At 46.1% G+C, this 12,412-nt stretch overlaps 1 long non-coding RNA gene across 1 annotated transcript; it reads left to right on the top strand.

The window, feature by feature from the left end:
- The first annotated feature begins 3,833 nt into the window (after nt 1–3,833).
- LOC137887889 (uncharacterized) lies at nt 3,834–4,835 on the top strand. The gene is made up of 3 exons (XR_011105077.1): nt 3,834–4,026; nt 4,202–4,267; nt 4,783–4,835. It is a non-coding gene; the product is annotated as an uncharacterized lncRNA (long non-coding RNA).
- The last annotated feature ends 7,577 nt before the right edge of the window (nt 4,836–12,412 follow it).

Here is a 12,412-nt window from a genome sequence, read left to right as displayed (position 1 = left end):
CGCCTGCTGTCGACTGGGTCCCCGCCGTCGACCGAGTCCCCGCCGTCGCGCCTGCTGTCGACTGGGTCCCCGCCGTCGACCGAGTCCCCGGCGTCGCGCCTGCTGTCGACTGGGTCCCCGCCGTCGACCGAGTCCCCGGCGTCGCGCCTGCTGTCGACTGGGTCCCCGCCGTCGACCGATTCCCCGGCGTCGCGCCCGCCGTCGACCGATTCCCCGGCGTCGCGCCTGCTGTCGACTGGGTCCCCGCCGTCGACCGATTCCCCGCCGTCGCGCCTGCTGTCGACTGGGTCCCCGCCGTCGACCGAGTCCCCGCCGTCGCGCCTGCTGTCGACTGGGTCCCCGCCGTCGACCGAGTCCCCGCCGTCGCGCCTGCTGTCGACTGGGTCCCCGCCGTCGACCGAGTCCCCGCCGTCGCGCCTGCTGTCGACTGGGTCCCCGGTGACGCTGCCATCGACCTCCTCGGCGCTACACTGACGGTCCGTTAAATAGTAGGGTATAGGTGTGAGGAGCCATGCAAGAGTCAATTTTGCGTCTTAAGATGTTTCTGCTTGTACCTACTGTTATCTCTGCTTTAAATAAAACTGTTAGCTGATATTTTGGTTTCCTCATTTCTCCTGAGGGGAAGGGAGAGAAAAGAGTGGGGTCTGACCATGTGCATCCTGAGATTTGCATGGTCAGGAATTTTAATTTTTTATTTTTGTCCTAAATAGTTACTTAGTTAGTTAGTAACTTTATTGATCCTGTGAGGGGAAATTATTTTGTTGCAATAAGTTACAGTAAAATATAATATAAAAATGCACATATCAATACACAATATATACAATTATAATAAAACGGTAAAGATATTAGATAAAGAATGCACACTATATACACAATGAAATGGAATGACAGAATATTAAATCAACTAAATAAACAGTAGTGTGTTGGTTTAACCAACAGTGAATGATTTGGCCTGAGGTGATTTGTTATACAGTCTTATAGCAGTAGGCAGGAACGTTCTCCTGTCCTTATGACAGCGGAGCTGGATCAGTCTGTTGGAGAAAGTGGTCCAGGTAATCCAATATGAAAGTTTCTTCAGTGTCCTCCTCTCCACCACCTGTTCCAGACTGTCCAGTTTGCAGCCGATGCTGGAGCCGGCCTTCTTAACCAGTTTAAGTCGGTTTGTGTCTCCGGCTCCAATGCTGCTCCCCCAGCAGACTACAGTAAAGTGAAGTGCACTGGCCACAACAGACTGAGAATGCATCTCCAACATCTTGCTGCACATGTTGAAGGATCCAAGTTTCCTCAGAGTCGACTCATCCCCTTCTTGTACACAGCGTTGATGTTGGCCTTCCAGTTCAGTCTGCTGTCGATGGAGACACCCAGGTACTTGTACTCCTTCACCATGTCCACATCCTCTCCCAGAACTCTGTGGCTGTGGAGCCGTCGTCCTCCTCCCGAAGTCGACCACCATCTCTCTGGTCTTGGCCACGTTCAGAAGCAGGTGATTTCTACTGGCCCACTCCACAAAGTCATCCACAACTGCCCTGTACTCCTCCTCCCGTCCGTCCCTTATACACCCGACCACTGCAGAGTCATCAGAGAACTTCTGCAGATGTCTTGACCCCGTGTTGTATTGGAAGTCAGTGGTGTATAAGGTGAACAGGAAGGGAGACAAAACAGTTCCCTGTGGGGCTCCAGTATCACTGACCACCGTGTCAGACGGCACACTGCCCAGTCGGACAAACTGTGGTCTACCTGTGAGGTAGTCAGTGATCCAGGAGACGGTGGATGCGTTAACCCTCACCACCCGCAGCTTCTCGCTCAGTAGCACTGGTTGGATGGTGTTGAATGCACTGGCGAAATCAAAGAAAGTGATTCTGGCAGAGCCACCGGTTCCATCCAGGTGCGACTGAGCTCGCTGCAGCAGGTACAGTAGGTGATGGCGTCGCCCACTCCCACGTGAGGCTGGTATGCAAATTGCAGTGGGTCCAGTGATGATTTCACCTGCGGTCGGAGGTGGGCCAAGACCAGCCTCTCCAGCACCTTCGTCACATGGGATGTGAGGGCAACTGGTCGGTAGTCATTGAGGCCAGATGGTGTTGACTTTTTTGCTACAGGAACCAGGCACGACGTCTTCCACAGCACCGGGACTTCCTGCTGCTTCAGGCTCAGGTTGTAGAGGTGTTGCAGGACATCAGACAGCTGGATGGCGCAGGTCTTCAGGACCCTGGGGCTGATGCCATCAGGTCCCGCAGCCTTTCCTTGGTGGAGTCTCTCCAGCTGTCTTCTAACCTGGCCAGTCGTCACAGAGAGGGGGGGAGGGTGGTCATGGTGTCGGTGGTGAAAGAGCCCTTTGAAGAAGAGGGCTCATTGTCCGTGCCGCTCACCAGGGGGGGCAGAGGGGGGAGGGGAGGAGGCAGCCGAGGTGTTTGTGAGGTGAGGTGAGGTGTGTGGAGGAGATAGATGAAGGCTGTGAGCTAAATCTATTGAAGAAAGAGTTTAGCTCGTTGGCCCTCTCCAGGGATCCCCATGGTTGTCTCCCTCCAACCTTCAAGCCAGTAATCAGCTTCATCCCGGTCCACACCTCCCTCACATTGTTCTGCTGGAGTTTGGCCTCCAGCTTCCTCCTGTAGGTGTCCTTGCACTCCCTGATCTGCACCTTCAGGTCGCGCTGGACTCTCCTGAGCTCGTCTCTGTCCCCAGACCTGAAAGCTGCTTTCTTCTTATGAAGAAGAGCTTTCAGGTCACTGGTGATCCATGGCTTGTTGTTAGGGAAGCAGTGTACAGTCTATAAACACATATAAGAAACAATATTGCTTATCTCTCGTAAATATTATGCCTGATTACTGGACTGCGAGCACTCATTTGGCCACTATTGAGATTATTTGGTTACGATATGATTTCTTTTTGGCATGATGGGTGAAATTGTTCCTGCTGAGTTGCAATCAATTATTTACCAAAAATCTGAAAAAAATAGGGGCTGCACTGGCACCTTACAGCAAGAGGGGCCCGGGTTCGATCCCCGATCCCGGTTTGCACGTCCTCCGGGTTCCTCCCACACTCCAAAGACATGCAGCTTCAGTTATTTGGAGACTCAAAATTGCCCATAGGTGTGAATGTGAGCGTGAATGTTTGTCTGTCTCTATATGTGCAATAAACTGGCGACCTGTCCAAGGTGTACTCTGCCTTCGCAGTTTGGATAATGGAATGGAAAATATGAAATTAAATAGATACAAAATATATGTAAATGAAGAGCTTTTGGACTTTTTTTGGGTCCAATACTACCTTCTGAAAAAGTGTGGGGGGACATGTCCTCTGTGTCCATCATGTAAATTACGGTCTTTGTCCGCACTAAAGTCGGTATCGATGTGGTTCTCCTGGGGGATCAGGTCATCTAATGTGGGGTGCACCGGCCCAGGTCTGCTCCTTCAACATGAGTAGGTCTAATCAGCCACAATAACTGCAAACACCTCTTGTGGGTGTGCAGGGTTATAATATATATAATAACATTATCAGGTGGATTGCTATGGAATTAGCTACACATATCCAATGTCCACAGAGGATACATTCTAATGACAGTGGGCGATGGCGGTAGACAGTCTTTTTTAATGTGACATAAAATGAACTAGTAACCATTGCAGTTGAATACATGTAGTAGAGTAAAAGTGAAAGATTTGAAGAACTGTAAATCAGAATAAATTGTCCTTCCTTTTGTAAAAAAAAATATTGTTAATGTGAGATTGTGTTTAAAATTATGATTGCTCCTTAACATATTTATTTATTTATTTATCAATACGACATTCTCAGAGTATTATGATCTGATAGATTGTTTAACATTTTTCACAGGAAAGGGCTGAATCTCAACCAGCACTGACTCTCTGAAGAGAGAGCCAATTAGAGCTGATCAGCAACAGCTGTGACACCTGCACAATGGGGTTATTTAACCTGCCATGTGGCCCAGGTAGCATTTTCTGTTGGTGACTGATGCAATGGGAGCTTTTTGGGCCTTGTTTATTTGTGCGCTGTCTGTCTGGCTTACCAAAGGTATTTGTAATTGTTTTGTTTGAAGCTTGTATTCAAGACATTGGTAGTTGAGAAAAGCAAAAGTTAGGTATGTTAATTTCTATATTCCTGAAATGCCATTTAGCAGTGACAGGTTTGTCACATGTGCCATCAAACCGCAAACCAATTTGATTAATGGCAACTTCTGTGTCCATAGGCTCTTGTTTACCTGTTGGTGGCTCAAGTGAAAAAAGCAATGACGTGCCGCAGAGGAAACTGAGAGGTAAGAATATTAGTACATTTCTTTTGTACTATAGATCTGTCTTCCAATGACATCTCCATGGAGAAGCCCCCTACATTTAACATTTCCGTTCACATGAGTCAATGTCTCTGCGAGAGTATAAAAAAGGTGAGCAGGTTCTGCTTAACCCTATAGGAAAAATGCAAGTGTAAGGCTCAGGTTCCTGGTGTCATAATGTGGTTCGTTAAGTTTTCATTAATGCTCTGTCTGGCTTTTGGTATTTGGATTCCAACAAAATGTCTAAGCTACATTGACCATAAAATTGCAGTTGCTGCGTATTTATCATCGGACACCGTAAGAGTTCAATATATGTTGTGTTGTAGTAAAAAAAAAAATGTATTTTTAGATCTTAAGGCCAAATAATGAGAGCAAGTGTTTGCTTCAAGTCAATGAATGCATAATTCTCACAGCACTGTAAAAGTCTAGAGAAGTTAAACATCACTTAAAAATAAAAGTTTAGATTTTAATTGTTTAATAATCGTATGTCTTTATTGCAGTGGAACGCCGGCTGTCGACCGAGTCCCCGGCGTCGACCGAGTCCCCGGCGTCGCGCCTGCTGTCGACTGGGTCCCCGCCGTCGACCGAGTCCCCGGCGTCGCGCCTGCTGTCGACTGGGTCCCCGCCGTCGACCGAGTCCCCGGCGTCGCGCCTGCTGTCGACTGGGTCCCCGCCGTCGACCGAGTCCCCGGCGTCGCGCCTGCTGTCGACTGGGTCCCCGCCGTCGACCGAGTCCCCGCCGTCGCGCCTGCTGTCGACTGGGTCCCCGCCGTCGACCGAGTCCCCGCCGTCGCGCCTGCTGTCGACTGGGTCCCCGCCGTCGACCGAGTCCCCGCCGTCGCGCCTGCTGTCGACTGGGTCCCCGCCGTCGACCGAGTCCCCGGCGTCGCGCCTGCTGTCGACTGGGTCCCCGCCGTCGACCGAGTCCCCGGCGTCGCGCCTGCTGTCGACTGGGTCCCCGCCGTCGACCGAGTCCCCGGCGTCGCGCCTGCTGTCGACTGGGTCCCCGCCGTCGACCGAGTCCCCGCCGTCGCGCCTGCTGTCGACTGGGTCCCCGCCGTCGACCGAGTCCCCGCCGTCGCGCCTGCTGTCGACTGGGTCCCCGCCGTCGACCGAGTCCCCGCCGTCGCGCCTGCTGTCGACTGGGTCCCCGCCGTCGACCGAGTCCCCGCCGTCGCGCCTGCTGTCGACTGGGTCCCCGCCGTCGACCGAGTCCCCGCCGTCGCGCCTGCTGTCGACTGGGTCCCCGGTGACGCTGCCATCGACCTCCTCGGCGCTACACTGATGGTCCGTTAAATAGTAGGGTATAGGTGTGAGGAACCATGCAAGAGTCAATTTTGCGTCTTAAAATGTTTCTGCTTGTACCTACTGTTATCTCTGCTTTAAATAAAACTGTTAGCTGATATTTTGGTTTCCTCATTTCTCCTGAGGGGAAGGCAGAGAAAAGAGTGGGGTCTGACCATGTGCATCCTGAGATTTGCATGGTCAGGAATTTTAATTTTTTATTTTTGTCCTAAATAGTTACTTAGTTAGTTAGTAACTTTATTGATCCTGTGAGGGGAAATTATTTTGTTGCAATAAGTTACAGTAAAATCATAATATAAAAATGCACATATCAATACACAATATATACAATTATAATAAAACGGTAAAGATATTAGATAAAGAATGCACACTATATACACAATGAAATGGAATGACAGAATATTAAATCAACTAAATAAACAGTAGTGCATTGGTTTAACCAACAGTGAATGATTTGGCCTGAGGTGATTTGTTATACAGTCTTATAGCAGTAGGCAGGAACGTTCTCCTGTCCTTATGACAGCGGAGCTGGATCAGTCTGTTGGAGAAAGTGGTCCAGGTAATCCAATATGAAAGTTTCTTCAGTGTCCTCCTCTCCACCACCTGTTCCAGACTGTCCAGTTTGCAGCCGATGCTGGAGCCGGCCTTCTTAACCAGTTTAAGTCGGTTTGTGTCTCCGGCTCCAATGCTGCTCCCCCAGCAGACTACAGTGAAGTGCACTGGCCACAACAGACTGAGAATGCATCTCCAACATCTTGCTGCACATGTTGAAGGATCCAAGTTTCCTCAAAGAGTCGACTCATCCCCTTCTTGTACACAGCGTTGATGTTGGCCTTCCAGTTCAGTCTGCTGTCGATGGAGACACCCAGGTACTTGTACTCCTTCACCATGTCCACATCCTCTCCCAGAACTCTGTGGCTGTGGAGCCGTCGTCCTCCTCCCGAAGTCGACCACCATCTCTCTGGTCTTGGCCACGTTCAGAAGCAGGTGATTTCTACTGGCCCACTCCACAAAGTCATCCACAACTGCCCTGTACTCCTCCTCCCGTCCGTCCCTTATACACCCGACCACTGCAGAGTCATCAGAGAACTTCTGCAGATGTCTTGACCCCGTGTTGTATTGGAAGTCAGTGGTGTATAAGGTGAACAGGAAGGGAGACAAAACAGTTCCCTGTGGGGCTCCAGTATCACTGACCACCGTGTCAGACAGCACACTGCCCAGTCGGACAAACTGTGGTCTGCCTGTGAGGTAGTCAGTGATCCAGGAGACGGTGGATGCGTTAACCCTCACCACCCGCAGCTTCTCGCTCAGTAGCACTGGTTGGATGGTGTTGAATGCACTGGAGAAATCAAAGAAAGTGATTCTCGCAGAGCCACCGGTTCCATCCAGGTGCGACTGAGCTCGCTGCAGCAGGTACAGTAGGTGATGGCGTCGCCCACTCCCACGTGAGGCTGCAAATTGCAGTGGGTCCAGTGATGATTTCACCTGCGGTCGGAGGTGGGCCAAGACCAGCCTCTCCAGCACCTTCGTCACATGGGATGTGAGGGCAACTGGTCGGTAGTCATTGAGGCCAGATGGTGTCGACTTTTTTGCTACAGGAACCAGGCACGACGTCTTCCACAGCACCGGGACTTCCTGCTGCTTCAGGCTCAGGTTGTAGAGGTGTTGCAGGACATCAGACAGCTGGATGGCGCAGGTCTTCAGGACCCTGGGGCTGATGCCATCAGGTCCCGCAGCCTTTCCTTGGTGGAGTCTCTCCAGCTGTCTTCTAACCTGGCCAGTCGTCACAGAGAGGGGGGGAGGGTGGTCATGGTGTCGGTGGTGAAAGAGCCCTTTGAAGAAGAGGGCTCATTGTCCGTGCCGCTCACCAGGGGGGACAGAGGGGGGAGGGGAGGAGGCAGCCGAGGTGTTTGTGAACTTTTACTTGATGGAACATTGATTGCACAACAGCCATGATTGCTACAGGTTCCTGCCTGAACCGTGACAAAACTGTGACAAAAAGAGGTTAGAATAAATTGTCAGGTTTGGTCCTTGTAGAAGCTGACTGTTCAGTGAGACTCCTTTAAATTCTGCTCCACAATCAAACACAACACGTAAGCTTCTTTTCTGTGGATGGTATACACCATGGTGAGGAAGATACCAAATGTTCCCATCAGAGCCTTCCAACTGATGCTCTGACACCTTTTCAGCATATCCCTTTTCAATGACATCAGAAAGAAAGTTTGAATATTCTTTGTGCTAACTTTCATCCTTCAGAAGTCTCCTTTTCAGTGAACTGACACGCTGTTTAGCAACAGAAAAGTTGTTTGGCAGGTTTACATGGGGTGTCTTGAAAGGCAACTTAATCTTGTAATGGCCATCTTTAAGCTGTACTGAACCGTTCACTATTTCCATAAACTTTCTATCTTTTCTAAATTTTCACTGAAATCTTGATTGTATTGTTGTTGATACAACAATTGTATCAACAGTTCTTCTAATTTGTCAACACCAATCCGATTAACAGTAACAGCAGGGTAGCCACTCTCACACTGCTTTGCACTGTTTCCAAGAGGTCCATTAATCACCCAGCCCAGTAGAGTTCTTATTGCATACGGTCCCTCTCCTCGGCTGTTGATCACTTCCCACGGTTCCATTAACTCTGAGGCGTTTGTGCCAATCAACAAATCAACATCAGTGTTAATACAGGGAATATGTACATCTTCCAGGTAAGTCCACTTCGACAACTCTTCTTCAGGAATGATATTGTTTGTCGACACTGGCATTTCCTTCTGAGTGAACATAGGAAGCTCAAAAAACTGCTTGTCAGCAAATTCAGAGATTTCCAAACCTTTGACAAATGCATAAGTTTGTACAATTTTGTTTCCTTTTGTACACTTAACATTGACAGGTAAGATTGAAAGCATGCCGTTACTGCCCCCGGCCCCTGTATGACCACAAGTAGAGACAGCCGTGCCACTCACCGACAGGTCCTTTGGCTGATCTTTGCCTTTGCTTCTTTCCTTTTTCTCAATGTGAAGAATGCTGGGATGACTTTGGTTGCAAACTTTGCAAGTTAAGTGTTTTTTGTAATCCTTGCTCATGTGTCCTATGTGCAGGCAACCAAAGCAAACTCTTTTCTCTTTCAGAAAGTCCAATTTTTCCCGATGCCTTGTTTTTTGCAATTGTGGACAATGCTCCAATGCGTGTCCATGCATACAATACAAACAGGAACCAACATTTGAAATTGCAAGTGACAGACTCTGCGTTTGAGTCTGAATGCTTTTCTTGGTTGCATTCACAGCTGGTTCAGTAGACATAAACACAGCAGTTGCAAAGCTGTTTCTTTTGAACTGTGATTTTTGCTCTGACTTTGCCTTGTTGTTACCTCCTTTATTTACACCACCTTGAGTGTCTTGAATGTTGCCAAAGATTGGATCAGAAACGATCTTGACTTGGTACTCGATGAACTTGATAATGTCTCTAAAGCCAGATCTGCGACCTTGGTTTTCAGAGATGTCACACACAGTCGCTCTCCATTTCTCTCTGAGTTTGTAAGGAAGTTGCTGCATTATTATTTTCATGTTTGATGGCATATTGAGTTCATCTAAATATTGCAATTCCTCCATAGCGTTGCAACACTCTCGTAAACACAATGCATATGCCTGTAGCCCTTTAACATCTTCTGCCTTAACAGCAGGCCATCCAATGATTTTATCCACATAGGCAGCTGTGACCTTTATTTCATTTCCAAAATGTTTTCCAAGAAGGTCTTTGGCCACAGCATAACCTCTTTCTGGAGCCATGTGCTGGCAGCTACGCACCAGATCTCTAGGCTGCCCCCTAGTGAATTGCTCAAGATAATACAAACAATCTCCTTTGTTGTTTGTTTTAGCTTCCACACAATGTTTAAATGCTCTGATGAATGATCTAAATTTGAGAGGATCTCCATCAAAAATAGGAACTTCTCTATGTGGTAAGAAATAAGAGTTCTGTGTCTTTATAAGGAGTGCTGTTACTTCATTTTGTCTTTGTAACAGACTGTAGAGATCTCCAGGTACTTAAGGATTGCCTTGGGATTGTGTTGCTTGCTGACCACCAGGATAAAATCTGAATTTTGCTCAGAAGTTTGCCACTTGAAGTTTGTCTGCATAGTTGCATTTTTACTTTCATATTAAATACATATGTATACATATACATATATATATGTATATGTATATGTATATGTATATATATATACATATATGTATATGTATATGTATATGTATATATATATATATATGTATATGTATATGTATATGTATATATATATGTATATGTATATATATATGTATATATGTATATATATGTATATATGTATATATATATATATATATATATGTATATGTATATATATATATATATATGTGTATATATATGTATATATATATATATACATATATATACTGAATATATTTATGTGCGATTTTACAAGAGAGTGCTCCCTGTAATAAAACATAACAAAATAGTAAAACAGCGCCATCAGCCCAATGGCACTTTGTTGTGGCTGAAAAACGGTACTGCATCTCATTTCCAACTGAATCTAGCACAGAATTGATAACTGCTTGATTGGATGTGACATTCAAAACATAACAAAACGACTAAACAATGTGATGGCTCGTGTTTCCTGTATAACACACAAACTGTACTACGATGGAAGCTGTGGCTAACAGAAGAGGGATTACGTTTGTGGCTAGTCTCATCAATCAGCACACAACTGTTAAAAGTTACTGTGTTATGGATATGTCATGAGAATTGTTAATACATCCATACTTAAACAGCGGTTTTGGTAACTACCCACAATTCCAAGGGGCAGCCTCAGCCATATTAAAGCCAATAACTTGAAAATTAAAGCAATTTAAAATATGAAAACAGTCTCTGTGATGTGAGGATGAGCCGGGGACTTTGTCAGACATGGAAATGGTCAGTGAATAAAAAAGAAAAAAAGATTGCACCGTCAGTGAGAAGGGTTGACAGTTAGAGGGCTGCCCCCCCCCCCCAGACAACAAACAATTAAGAAACATTAAAAACAGTCATTAAAACACGAAAAAGCTAAAAACAGTGCAGTGCAGTTTAAGAAATAAAATACAGTAGTAAAATGCAGAAATTGATTAAAATCCTTGAATGTGGTTCAATCAAAGGCAGCAGCAAACAGAATAGTCTTCAGTCTGGATTTAAAGGAGCTGAGGGTCTCTGCAGACCTGCAGCTTTCTGGGACTTTGTTCCAGATATGTGGAGCAGAAGAACTGAACGCTGCTTCTTCATGTTTAGTTCTGACTCTGGGAACAGAAAGTAGACGACCTAAGGGTTCGGGATGGTTCATAGGGTAGCAGCAGATCAGAGATGTATTTTGGCCCTAAACCATTCAGTGCTTTATAAACCAACAGCAGGATTTTAAAGTCAATTCTTTGTTGGACAGGGAGCCAGTGCAAAGACCTCAGAACTGGAGTGATGTGATCCACTTTCTTGGTCTTAGTGAGGACTCGAGCTGCAGCGTTCTGAATCAGCTGCAGCTTTCTGACTGACTTTTTACAGAGACCTGTTAACACACCGTTACAGTAGTCCAGTCTACTGAAAATAAATGCATGGACAAGTTTTTCCAAATCCTGTTGACACATAAGTCTTCTAATCCTTGATATGTTCTTCAGGTGATAGTAGGCTGATTTTGTGATTGTCTTGATGTGGCTGTTCAGGTTGAGGTCTGAATCCATAACTACACCTAGGTTTCTGGCTTTGTTTGTGGTTTTTAACATCAGTGATTGAAGCTGAGCGCTGACTTTCAATCGTTCATCCTTGGTACCAAAAACAATTACTTCCGTTTTATCTTTGTTTAATTGAAGAAAATTCTGGCACATCCAGTTGTTGATTTGTTCAATGCATTTAGCCAGTCCCTGTATGGGATTATAGTCTCCTGGTGATATAGTTATGTAGATTTGTGTGTCGTCTGCATAATTATGATAACACACTTTGTTGTTTTCCATAATCTGAGCTAGTGGAAGCATGTAGATGTTGAACAGAAGAGGCCCCAGTATTGAACCTTGGGGAACACCACATGTCATTTTAGTCAGCTCTGATGTGTAATTAGCTACAGACACAAAGTATTCTCTGTCCTTCAAGTAGGATTCAAACCAGTTGAGTGCTGTGCCAGAGAGTCCCACCCAGATTTTTTGTCTTTCTAGTAGTATATCATGGTCGACCGTGTCAAATGCAGCACTGAGATCCATTAATACTAAGACTGAAATTCTGCCATTGTCTGTGTTTAAGTGGATGTCGTTGAAAACCTTAACAAGAGCAGTTTCAGTACTGTGGTGCTGTCGAAAGCCTGACTGGAAGACATCAAAACTGTTATTTACAGCCAAGAAGTTGTTCAGTTGTTGAAAAACCGCTTTTTCAATTATTTTACTTAAAAGTGGGAGGTTTGATATTGGCCTATAATTTTTCATTGTTGCGGAGTCTAAATTAGCCTTCTTTAGGAGTGGTTTAATAACTGCAGTTTTTAGGGCTTGTGGGAAGACACCTGAGAGAAGGGATGTGTTTACAATCTGTAAAAGATCAGTGGTCAAGCAGCTCAAAATATTTTTGAAAAAGTGTGTTGGTAGAATATCCAAGCAGCAGGAGGATGACTTCAGATGTTGAATAATGTCTTCTAGGCTTCTAAGGTCGATTGAATGAAATTGTGGCATGATATTTGAATGGATATTATTCAGAGATGGGGACAACACATATCCTGTGGTTGGTGTGGAGGCACTGACTGCTTGTCTAATTTTCTGAATTTTGTCAGTAAAAAATGAGGCAAATTGATTGCATGCC

Source organism: Cebidichthys violaceus, unplaced genomic scaffold (assembly GCF_023349555.1).
Source record: "Cebidichthys violaceus isolate CVI_PGR_0920_01 unplaced genomic scaffold, fCebVio1.0.p SCAF_5, whole genome shotgun sequence".
Taxonomy (NCBI): Eukaryota; Metazoa; Chordata; class Actinopteri; order Perciformes; family Stichaeidae; genus Cebidichthys; species Cebidichthys violaceus.
This window is presented reverse-complemented; position numbering and strand designations above follow the sequence as displayed.